The sequence below is a fragment of the Apium graveolens genome, chromosome 1, assembly GCF_009905375.1.
Source record: "Apium graveolens cultivar Ventura chromosome 1, ASM990537v1, whole genome shotgun sequence".
Lineage (NCBI taxonomy): Eukaryota > Viridiplantae > Streptophyta > Magnoliopsida > Apiales > Apiaceae > Apium > Apium graveolens.
In genome coordinates, this window is record NC_133647.1 from 108,028,112 (window position 1) to 108,040,954 (window position 12,843).

Consider the following 12,843-nt stretch of genomic DNA (forward strand, 5'->3'; position numbering starts at 1 on the left):
TACCATGTCCTTGACGTTTGCTTGAGTAGTATACTAGTTCATATCAACCTAAAGTGAGATTGTGAAGAAGAGATATGCATAGTCCAATAGATCTGCAACTGCAAAGTCCATGAACTGTGGTGCATTGACTTCCTCTTTTGACTCACCAACCAGGAGTGCACTTATACACATCTATTAGAGTCCAATTTCAAGTGTAATGTGCATCAGGTGCCTGATATCTCGTAATATCCTCAAGTCTCGTCACTGGTGCTATATGTTAGATACTGCTTCCTGATAATAACCTAGCATCCAGTTTGTCCTTGTCCCTCGTAACAATGCCATTGTCATCCAGTTTGACTTCTGGTTATCCTTGTACCAGTTACAAAGTTGTCATTTGGTTTGGATACCAGCTTCCCTACAATCTTCTTGCTGACTGATTGAGTTCATCTTGCTTTGCAATCACCCAATCAATCCGGATCTATCAGAGCTTCTATAACTTTCTTAGTTTCTTCTTCAGATAGAAAACTAGAGAAATAATCATTCGCAATCAGTAGCCCTGCTAATCATTACTCCACCATCTGGATCACATAAGAACTAGACTCTGGGAATAATATTGACATCAAACCCTTTATCTCAGCAGATATGTTCTTTAGTGTCCTCTGATTTTTAACGTGGTATAGTGTCTGACTAGTTGATCCTTCTTTTGCTCCCCCTAAGCTGTTGCTGGGATTTCCTGAAAATCCTTACCCTTGCTAACTGGCTTCATTGAAATAATGAGTTGTGTTATACACTGCCATTCCACTGCTTGGATATGAATCATCAATACCATTAATTTCTCCTTTAATAGCTTAGAGCATTGAGTTATTGAACTGTGCACTTAGACTTTCAATCATCTTCTATTGATCAACCACAAATGCCCTGTAGGTTGTATACTCCACTGAGTAATCATGAAAAATATCCTAACAAGTCTTAGCTGCAAATGCCAAGATCTTCAAACAACTTAAAATATTTCATTTTTTGCTTCTGTAGAACATTCTCTCCAAACACTTTCAGGTTATCCAGTGTTTGCCTCTGTAGGCCATTAACTCATTAGTGGTCTTCATGTATACATCCAGATCAAGGCTTAATCTTACGTGTTGTAAACTGTTTTAACTGCTCCAGCCTTTGATATTTAGAAAGTATTGATTAGCTTGATATTTCCCTATACCTTTAATCAAGTTCCGGTTCTTTCTTTGTACCACTCCATTCTGACACGGAGTTCCTAGTGCTGAATATGTCTCCGAATATTCTTGAGGTTATAGATATTAATCAGAACTGCTTCTTAAATTCAGTCCCATTATCTGACCATAAGATCATTTCTTTTACAGTTGCTTCTAGCTTGATCTTCAGATATGATCAATCACCATCTGTGATGTCTTGTCTTGAGAATGCACGAACAACAACTTTATTTCATAAGAGTAGTCTACCACCATCACTAAGGTATATCTTTACTTTAATATGATATTGTCTTTGACTTCTCTTTCTGACATGCCTCACATTTATCGTCTTCTGAATTCTAGATGAGGCAGTCCTCTAACTAATCCCTTTTCACAAAAGAGTTCCTTGAGTTGATGTTCAAGGGTGAGAGCTTCTAATGCCATAGCTAAACTTTTGTCAGATGAAGCTTTACAGTAGAAACCATTGACCTCATCTTTTCAGAGTTTCCAGTCTAGCCACGAGCATTTCCTTTCCTTACTCTAAGAAGAGCAAGCTTCTCAATCTTCCTGCTTCAGATGAGACACTAATCCCTCTTTGAATTGACATTTTGTCCTTTGATGCATAACTGTCTAATAAGAGGATTTGTGCCTTGATTCTACAGTAAAAAAGTTTCTTTAATTGTTATCAATGACACCAATGATTGGTTGTTATCAGTGATAGCAATTGTTGAATCCATGATGACATCCCTTTTCTGCATAGCTTGTCCCGTAATAAAAACCTTTGCTGTCATCTCCAAAGATTATTGACGGAATAGCTTTTGTCAATCACATTTGATTGTGAGGCTCTTTCTTTGATCATATGTCTTGAGTATAAATTACCAAGAATACATATGAATCAATTAACCTGTTATGTCCTGCACTCACAAATGGATTAACAGTTCTTGGTACCCAACTTATCAGTTTGGGTCCAGATGGATTATAGATTTTACAAATAAACAGAGATAACAACATCTGCAACCTTATCATGCTAATTCTTATCTTTGACTGACCATTTTCTCCATTTTAATACCCTTGACAAATTTGTCTCTAGGTTAGGGGAAAATTGGTTCCAACCTTATATAAGGAAGACTAGCAGTCTTTACCCTATTGTAATTCTAAACATGTTTTTTCTATAATTAATGCAAGTACTAAGAGATGCATACATGGCATAAAATTAAGCAAGCATTGTATTAAGAATATATGGCATTCATTCAGAAACATTACTCTTAAGAATTAAGCAAGACAGGCATGATATGGAACAAACAAAATTAACAAATAAATCACTAATTCTATCTAGTCCAATCATGTTGATGTATCTCATCTAACTATCTCAATCCACTTATAAACTAATACATCTTAACAAACAATTTATATTAAATGGATAAATCACATTGTAATGGGATATAGAGAGTACGCATAAACAAAGGTCTTATCTGCTGGAAAAATATATACCTCACTAAAGCAATTAATCATGTTCAACAAATATTCAAACACATATTTAAGAAAATCTAAAGTAACATGCACAAGTTAAACATCAATTCTAGTTATCAGAAAATAATCTAGTGAACTAGTTCAGCATTATCTATATGTGATGCTATCATGCTTGTGCTAGTGTTAAACATTTAAACACTATGATCTTATCGTGCATTAAATATTGAGATCAAAGTATAGCAGTGGTTCAAGAATTTGAAACCTGAGATATGTGAGTTGGACCATCTTCAGAGATTGCTATGAAAGCAAGATATTCATTATTCTCGTCATCTGATCCATCCCAACTCTTTCCCGTGCACTATAAGTTTTGACTGGCTGCTTCCCTAAGAAAACATTCCACCTTTGTCTCAACTCTTCAAATGAATCCCTACTCATCATTGTTTGTCAAGCTTCTTGTTCTGTTGTAGCAAAACCCCTGATAGTTAATTGACACATATTGCTTGTCAAACATGTAGCTATTAAATCTTGTTTATGTCCAACCTCAGTCTATAATCACCCCTTGAAATGAATCTGTAAGAATCTCTGTTTCGGAATAGATAGGCCTGATCCTTGGATATAGCTTATGTACTCCTTGTGAATCTGATGCGACTAAACTTCCCTGACAAGTGAAACACTGCCCTGACATCCAGTCCCTCAAGTACTTCTACCTCAGCTTCCTCTGATTCAGCTATCAGTAACTCTTACATTTTGTCCCGAGGTTCCAACTTTACTGCATGTAACTGAGATATTTTTATGTCCCCACTATTCTCTCCGACCTCCACAATTCCTACATGTATGATCTCATTGATTCCCGGATTAATATAGCATTGGTACAAACCACTGTGTGACTGTATAATCTGGAATCATAGAGTTGTCTTAAAATCTCCGAGAAAAACTGTACCCGTAGAAATTTCATTCAATTCCTGCATCTGAAAACCTAGTGGTATCCTATAGAGTAAGCCTTTGAGGAATTTCCATAATTTTCATCTGTAGGTCTTGAAATTAGTTCCATTGGAGTTAGAAAACCATTATCTTCAATTTCCGTGTTCGGGAATTTTCCATCTGAATAGCACATGGTCTTCGTTTTCTTCAAAAGATTAAAAACCACTTTAAAAGCCCGGAGGAATCCCGAGTCTACCAATCCTTGAGTACCCTTAAATTATGGCTAAGTCCAAATTATTTAAAATTCAAAAATCTCAACTGTTGATAATTTTTGAAAATTAAAAAATCTGAAAATATGAGAACTTGATTGTTTGGACTGACACACCGCATCTGATCTGTATATCGATCAACAAGCTCTGATACCAATTGTTAGGTCCTGAATTATCGTAGAAGGGGGGTTGAATACGATAATCACTAAATTAAAAATTCTTTCGAATCTTTAGCGGATATAGATTTAGTGCTCGATTAGTGGTTTCGTGTTCTTGAGAGGAATAGTGTTTGGAACAATAAAAATAAGGAACACAAGATATTCGGGGAAGTATATATTCATATATAAATCCGCGAGGGGTGTTTCTACACTTCGGTAAATAAATTAACCGGCTACAATCTAAGAACAACAAAGTTCCTAGCTACTACAAAGATTTACAAATCAAATCCTATACAATGATCTAGCTTTTGTTTGTCTAAGGATTTAATTATCGGATAACGATTATAATACCCCTATGAATATACAAGAGTTAAATCGAGCATTATAACATTTCTCCGGTGAGAAGTTAAATGAATATCAATGTGCTGAGCTTCTCTGTGTTCTCTTTGTTTCTTATTTTTATCACCTCCTTTGAGAGAGAAGATGAACAGAACTCGGAACTACTTCATTCTACTTCAAAGTGTAGACTTATATCAATTCAATTGGACATGTGGCATTTCTGTATCCACACAAATCCTTGAATTGCTGCAAATGAATCAATGAATATAACTCTCCTATGGCGACCATGGCAAGCTTCTATGGCGACTAAGCTCTGTGGCGACCAGGTAGCCCCTGTACCTTCTTCTGTGGCGACTAAGTTCTGTGGCGACACCTTTGTGGCGACCAAGTTCTGTGGCGACACTTCTGTGGCGACCAGATAGTCTACTTCTATGGAGACTAGGAGCTATGGCGACCAGGTAGACAGTCCGCTTCTATGGCGACCAAACAACAACAATTTGCTTTTGTGGTGACTAGAGGCTCTATGGCGACCAAGCAACAACAGTTTGCTTCTGTGGCGACTAGAGACTCTATGGCGACCAAGGACACTGTCTACTTCTGTGGCGACCAAGGAGGAAGTGTGTTCTGACTTAGAGTATTCTTGCTTTTGCCAAAATATTCTTCATTGTATCAACATTTTCTTTTATAACTGAATCAAAATCCCTTCTTCTATAATGATGTTTGGTGCACTGGTCTGGTTCACAAATAACTAGCATTGGGTGAACTTAATTCAATGTGTCCTGTGTTTCTGAGTTGATATAGATTGGTTGAATATCCATTGTTTCTAACACTGACTGTCAACAAACAAATGTACTTTCACTGGAATCTTTTTCTGGTACTTTAGACAACGTCTTCATTGCTACTACAATCTTGAATACTTTATTCACTGTTCTTCACTAATGCTTGAACATATAAATGAACTCCTGTCAGTGAGTATAGCTTCAAGACTGCAATTGTCTTCTTTAACCTTTGTCTATACCATGTCTTCAATTCTTCAGATTCCTATGCTTCATACACTGTGTATCTTTAATCAATGCCAATACACTGAAATCTTCTGGTGGCACTTATACACTGAATCTTCATCATTTCTGAAACCCTGAAAGTCTTTAACCTTTATTCTTCACTGAGGCATGAACATATTAATGAACTTCTTTCAGTGTCCTGTAAACAGACTTTCAGCCTTCTTCTAATCTTCTGATTCATTGTATTTGCCTTGTCTTCATTCTTCCTGATTTCTTGTGTAGTCATAATATTATTAACCTGTCATGTTCTAGTGTTGTTATCTTGTTGAGTTATCACGTAACTGTTCATACAACTACACAGTCTCACCAACAACCTGTTTTTCTCTCATGATCTCTCTCTTTTTGCATCAAGGGCTCCCATTGGCTTCCCACCCTCACACCCTCACCTTCACCATCTAAGGTGACCTGTTTTTCTCTCATGATCTCTCTCTTTTTGCATCAAGGGCTCCCATTGGCTTCCCACCCTCACACCCACCTTCACCATCTAAGGTGGGACTCCTTTCACTCACTTTTTCCAGTCCTGAAGAAATGGATTACATTTGTTCACTCTTTTTCTCTCCTTTTACCTGGGAGCAACCTAGACTTTCACTTTTTCTCTCATGATCTCTCTCTTTTTGCATCAAGGGCTCCCATTGGCTTCCCACCCTCACACCCTCACCTTCACCATCTAAGGTGGGACTCCTTTCACTCACTTTTTCCAGTCCTAAAGAAATGGATTGCATTTGTTCACTCTTTTTCTCTCCTTTTACCTGGGAGCAACCCAGACTTTCACTCAATTCACTCCCTTCCCTCAGTCCTAAGAGTGATTGAATTACTACTAAGTCTTCAGCACTTGTGAGAATTGAAGAAATTTTAAGTTATGCAGAGTCACCCGACAGATGAGGAATATCCATCGGGGTAGTAGTTTGGCTATTCGACGATGACTGCTGTTAGGATTATCCGTGGGGATACAATCACTACTCGACATATGCTGAATATCCATCAGGATATAAGAAATGAATGAGTTTGGAGTGGAGACTATTGTAGACTCTGTGCAAATTGATGAAAATTTTGGCACAGATGTCTCAACAGACTCAGAAAGAAATGGCAAGTGAGCCAACAAATCATCTAAAAGATGATGCTCACTTGCTTGGATTTTTGGCTTCTCCAAAAGAGTTAAAGATGGAGAATTTGGAAGTGATGTATTTATCATGTCAAAATCTAGTGAGTGTGTGGCAGAATTTGGTGTATCAGGTGTTTTAATTATGAGAGATTTTGGCTGTGACTCCTCATTTATTGGAGCCATATCAATCTGACTTTGAGATGGTGCAGTGACTAGGTCTTTAGCACCAGTTTGCACTGTGTGTGCGCCATGTGCATCCCCAAGGGTTTTTGATCTTTTCTTTCTAGCATAAGTTTGTGGTGAGCTAGTGTCCCTACCCCTCTTGACCTGTGCTCCTGGTTGGGAGCTTGTTTCAATAGTAGCATCCTTTTGGGAGGATGAAACTAGTAATGACCTAATTTCTCTATTAACAACCACAGTTTGTTGGGAAATTATGGTGTGGCTAGGTTTGGGTACATTCTTCTCACAAGCCTTATCCTTAGGGTTTCTTTGACTTTCACCCTGTCCTCCACCTTGCTTACCCTCCTTCACATTCCCCTCTTTGGTTTTAGTGGATTTTGCAACTAGTTTCTTTTGAAAGAAACCAGAGGGGGCTTTCTTAGACTTGGATTTTGATACTTTTGGTTTAGTAGCTTGGGTAGGCATCTGTTAGGTCATTGACACAAATGCCATTGCTACATTTGAATGCAAAGAAGTGTGTGAGGTTGGAAGAGTGGGGAAAGTAGAAATTACCTCACTTACCTGAGGTCCCTCCATAACTGGGAAATAGAAGAGGGGCACCTCTTTGTGATGGTTTGCTCTATTAAGATCTGCAATTCTTCTTCTTTCTTGAACCCAACAATTCAGCTTGTTGGTTGGGTTCTCAATCACAATGTTCTCAATGAGATGGTTAGCAAACATCATGAAAAATCTAGCATAATAGACACTTTTACCTCTCTTATTGAGTTCTCCTAACTTAAAGCCTAACTCAAAGAAAACCAAGTCACTAAAATTGAAATATTTATCAGTAACTAGCATGTAAAGCATGTTAAGCATGGATATGTTGATAGAATCAAAGTTACTAATTTTACCAGAAAACACTTTAGTTACCACATCACACAGATAGCTCCATTCTTTTCTAAGATCCAATCTCCTAATTTCACTTAATTTAGAGGTAGTGAGTGCATAGCCCATGGAATTTAGCATGTTAACTATATCAGTGTCTGTGTGTGGAGCAGTTGCAGTATTATCAGGGATTCTAAAGCAGGCTTTGATAATATCGCTATTTATGCAAAACTGCTTACCTTTAAGAGTAAAAGTGATGGTCTTGTCAGTTGAGTTGTACACTGTAGTTGTCCATATCTCCTCTACAACCTCACAGTAGATAGTGGGAGATTCCAGCATAGCATAGTTGAGTTTACAGCCTTTCACAAAATCCATCATTTTGTGGTAATTTCCAGACTGTTGAATCTCCTTGTTCACTAGAGCTGTGAAGTTATTCTTTTCATAGATGTACCCAGTTTGAGACATGATTTTGACGATTGGTGCCATTGTTAGATATTGAAATTTGCAGAGAGAGTGATTGCTTTTGAGGAAGAAAGAAGTTAGAGCAATTGAATCTTAAGAATAATAAAAGAGTAGAACAAAAATGAATTCTGCTTTTATACTTTCTCAGAAATAAACTGTCAAAAATAATAAAGTAAAATAAAGTGACCAATAAAAATTGCCCAAAATAGCCGTTTAAATCAAAATGAATAAACTGTAAAAATTCTATCACTTATCCGTCGTGTCATGCTTACAAACTGTAAGTATACTCGATGGATAATGTTCAGAGTTTTAACGGCTAGGATTGAGACAATTCGACGGATGAGGATAAATCAGTTATCCGTCGAGTTATAAAATACTCCATGAAAATAATTGATTTTTATTAACAATTAATATACCGACGGATGATCAAACTCGAAGGATAATGAGCATCCACCAGGATGTAAATTTTGACTTAGCCAAAATTTCATCCATAGCAGAAAAATCAATTAAATTTCTGGCTGCATTACAACTTGCAAAATATCTGAAATAATTCAAGAATAATTAAGCATACCTAACTCACTTACCAACCTTGAAAAGGTGAATTCATCAAGTGGGTTGGTAAATATGTCTGTAAGTTGCTTTTCACTTGGAACAAAATGAAGTTCCATAGTACCATTCATCACATGTTCCCTTATGAAGTGGTACTTGATGTCTATGTGCTTTGTTCTTGAATGTTGCACTGGATTTTTAATGATGGTAATTGCACTTGTGTTATCACAGAAAATAGGAATTCTATCCACTTGTAGACCATAGTCCAATAATTGGTTTTGCATCCACAAAATCCGTGCACATCAACTACGAGCAACAATATATTCAGCTTCAGCTGTAGAAGTAGAAACTGAATTTTGCTTTTTACTGAACCAGGACACAAGCTTGTTCCCTAGAAATTGACAAGTTCCTGTTGTACTTTTTCTGTCTATTCTACAACCTGCATAATCCGTATCTGAATAACCAGTTAGATCAAAACCAGAATCTCTAGGGTACCAAATGCCAAGTTTTGGTGTTCCCTTGAGATATCTGAAAATTTTCTTAATAGCTACTAGGTGTGATTCTCTAGGATCAGCCTGAAATCTATTACAAAGACAAGTAGCAAACATTATATCTGGCCTACTAGCTGTTAAGTACAGAAGTGAGCCAACCATGCCACTATAGCTTGAAATATCCACAGACTTTTTAGTGGTGTTTAATTCAAGCTTAGTTGCAGTGGCCATGGGAGTTTTTGCATATGTGCAATCCATTAGATCAAACTTCTTTAAAAGATCATGAATGTATTTAGTTTAACTAATGAATATTCCATCACTAACTTGCTTAACTTGCAAACCAAGAAATTAAGTTAGCTCTCCCATCATGCTCATTTCATACTTACTTTGCATCAATTTGGCAAACTTTTTGTAAAGTTTTTCATCTGTAGAACCAAATATAATATCATCTACATAAATTTGAACAAGTATACTAGAGTCATTAACATTTCTAAAGAATAAAGTTTTATCAACAGTACCTCTTGTGAAGTGATTTTCCAAAAGAAACTTTGATAAAGTGTCATACCAGGCTCTAGGTGCTTGCTTCAGTCCATAAAGTGCTTTCAAAAGATAGTAGACATGATTTAGAAAACTTGGATCTTCAAAACCAAGAGGTTGACTTACATAGACTTCCTCTTCCAAATCTCCATTTAGAAATGCACTTTTGACATCCATTTGATAGACTTTGAAATTGGCATGAGCTGCATAGGCTAAGAAGATTCTGATGGATTCAAGTCTTGCAACATGAGCAAAAGTTTCATCAAAATCTATTCCTTCTTGTTGACAATAGCCCTTAGCAACCAATCTAGCTTTGTTCCTGACTACTATGCCATTTTCATCCATTGTAATAACCCCAATTTTTGGAAATTTTTGTAACCCTTATGAATAGTGTTTTTGCTGAATGAGAAAACTTTTCATGCCACACTATGTAGGGGTTCTGTTATGGATATTCTGAGATTTTATTAGTACTCTATATGGTATATAAGTGTATGTAAAGATCGTCAGAATCCAATTCCGAACACGTTGATTTTTCCCGGAAATCCACTAGATACGGAAAGAATTGAGTATAACGTAACAGGATAAAAAGGATTTAAATTAAAGGATTATAAGAGAGGATCATAAAAGGAATATAATGTATTGAGAAAGGTTAAGGAAACCCAAGTAATAAGATCCCGTGTATGATCCCTCAAACGAGAAACGAGAACGAAAGTTAAGCGAACCGTATAACAGATCAGCGGTCATTAGGCAAACAATTAGGAAGTTAATCAAGGAGGTTAGGGATGATGAGGTTATCCAACCAATAAGAAGAGGGCAAGTAAGGGATGATGACATCATAAGCATGACATAAGCATGACATAAGGGGAAGGAGATGTGGTTGATTTAAAACCACACAAAGTTCAAGGTTAGAAAGGTAATTAACCAAAAACAAAACAAAAACAACCAAGCTAAGCTAAACAAATCAAAAACACAAAACACTCCATTTTCTTCATTAAGCTCTCGGCTTCTTTCTTAGCAAAAGGGAAGTCCAAGCTCCTCCACTTGCTAATTTACAAGGTAATTATCTTAGCTTCTCCTAGTTAAGTTACATACTTCCTAGAAATCTTAGCTTCAAAATCCTTTCCTAGCATTTCCTATAAATCATTCAAGAAGATGGTGAATAGTACTTTCTTGAAATTAATTTTTGTGTTCTTGATTTCTTTGAAAGAACAAGCTTGTAGGAGGTTAGATTAAGGCTTCCATGGGCATTCTAAGGATCTTTCATGGATTAAAAGCTTCAAGGAAGGTATAACTCTTCATTATCTTAGCATTTAGTTGTTTGGTATAAATGATTATGATGATGGAATGAGAGATTAAGTGTAGTAGTTGTTTTGTCATGTTGAGATCTTAGTGGTTAAGTGCTTTTGTTGATTTTAGAGTTAAAAAGTAGCACTAGTTGTTCTTGATGATTCATGGTATGATTGAGGCTTGGTTTAAATGGTTTAAAGTGGTTGATGAGTGATATTGTCATATGGTTGTATTGGGATTGATTGGTGATAGTTTGGTATTGAATTGGTTAGGTAAAACTTTGGGAAATCGCGTAAACATAGCCGTCGTAATGTCCGATTTACTTTAGGCTGTTTTATTCTTAACATTAGGACCCGAGAACTCCCTGCTAGGTTTTGACCATTGCCATGTTTAGATAGTTCATGTTGTGAGCTTCGTTTTGATATGTGGTTCGTTTGATTCCGATGTACGGTTTAGGAGAAACGGCCGTTTTAAGTAACGACGTTTCGCGAACGAATCATTACCCCTAGCCTTACTTTGAAACATATGTTAAAGACCTAAAAGGGCTAATTGGAGTATGAAACATTTATGTAAAGTGGAGTAGGCAGTTGGTAAGGTACTCGCGAAAGAATCGCCTTAAAACCCTTAATGGTTAATTTATTAAAAATGGTGGAGCCGAGGGTACTCGAGCGACTTAAGTAAATCGTTAAGCGCGAAAGTGAACGTTAGGACTCTAAATGGTTAAAGTCTAGTTTCTTAAGCGACCGGGGTTTAATTTCGACTTATGTTGTTGTTCATAGGTTATCGGACCCACTCTAAGCTTAAGCCTATCCGGGAGCACTCAGGCAAGTTTTCTACCCGTATAACTGTTGTTGTGATGTATATGTGTATATGCATGATCTTGCGATAAATGCATATTTGTTATTAGCAAATTCTTGCGATATATTGTAGCATGTGATATGGTATATATGCATGCCTGTTTCATATTCTTGATTTATATATCTGTTGGTTCAATGCTTATAGTTGCATAATACCTATGCTAGAAATAAGCAGTAGTTGCGTATACCCTTAGTATAGGGGACCCAAAGGTGAACATATTTCTAAACCGGGAGTCGATGTTCCCGAGTATAATATATATATTTTTATATACATATGGTTATAGTTTTCAAAACTATTAATCGAATAAGGTTTATTCGATAACTTTATATTATTTAATGAATATTACTTGAATATTCATTCGAGGACTTATGACTCCTTTATATTATTTAATGAATATTACTTGAATATTCATCCGAGGACTTATGACTCCTTTTATTTTATTTATTGAATATTATTTTGAATATTCATTCGAGGGCTTATGACTCAGTTTATATTATTTAATGAATATTATTTGAATATTCATTTGAGGATCTATGACTCCGATTATTTGCTGAGATATATTCTTTATTTTATTAAAGAATAAGGTGTCGATAATCAAACTTATCTTTGATTATTCAAATAAAGATAGTACTTTCGTATAAATATATCTTTGGTTATTTAATACTCATTTCAAGTATAAGTTTTACAACTTCTACCTCAATTATTTGTATAAAGATTATTCTTTATGGGAATATTATTTAAATAATAATATTCAGATATTTTCTAATATATTGGGACTGATTTACTTCATTAAATTAGCATTACTCCAAACACTCTTTAAAGTGTTTTCGAGTCTTCAGAATGATTTTTAAAAGTTAGAGCGGATCCCAAAACTTATTTTTATATTTAAGATCTTCCTTTTAAAGGGGATTTAAATACTCGCTCAAAACCTGAGGGATCCGGCTCTGTGGTGTATTTTATATTCGCAATGAGGTTGCTGTTTTGGTAAATGAATTGATTACTTACCCAACGTTCGGGAAGTAAGTCCATCTATCGAGTCGGCATAAGTAACATGGGCTCAGTGGGCGTCCATGATAGTGTAAGTGGCTCAGTGGGAGTCCATCAAATGCATAAGTGGCTG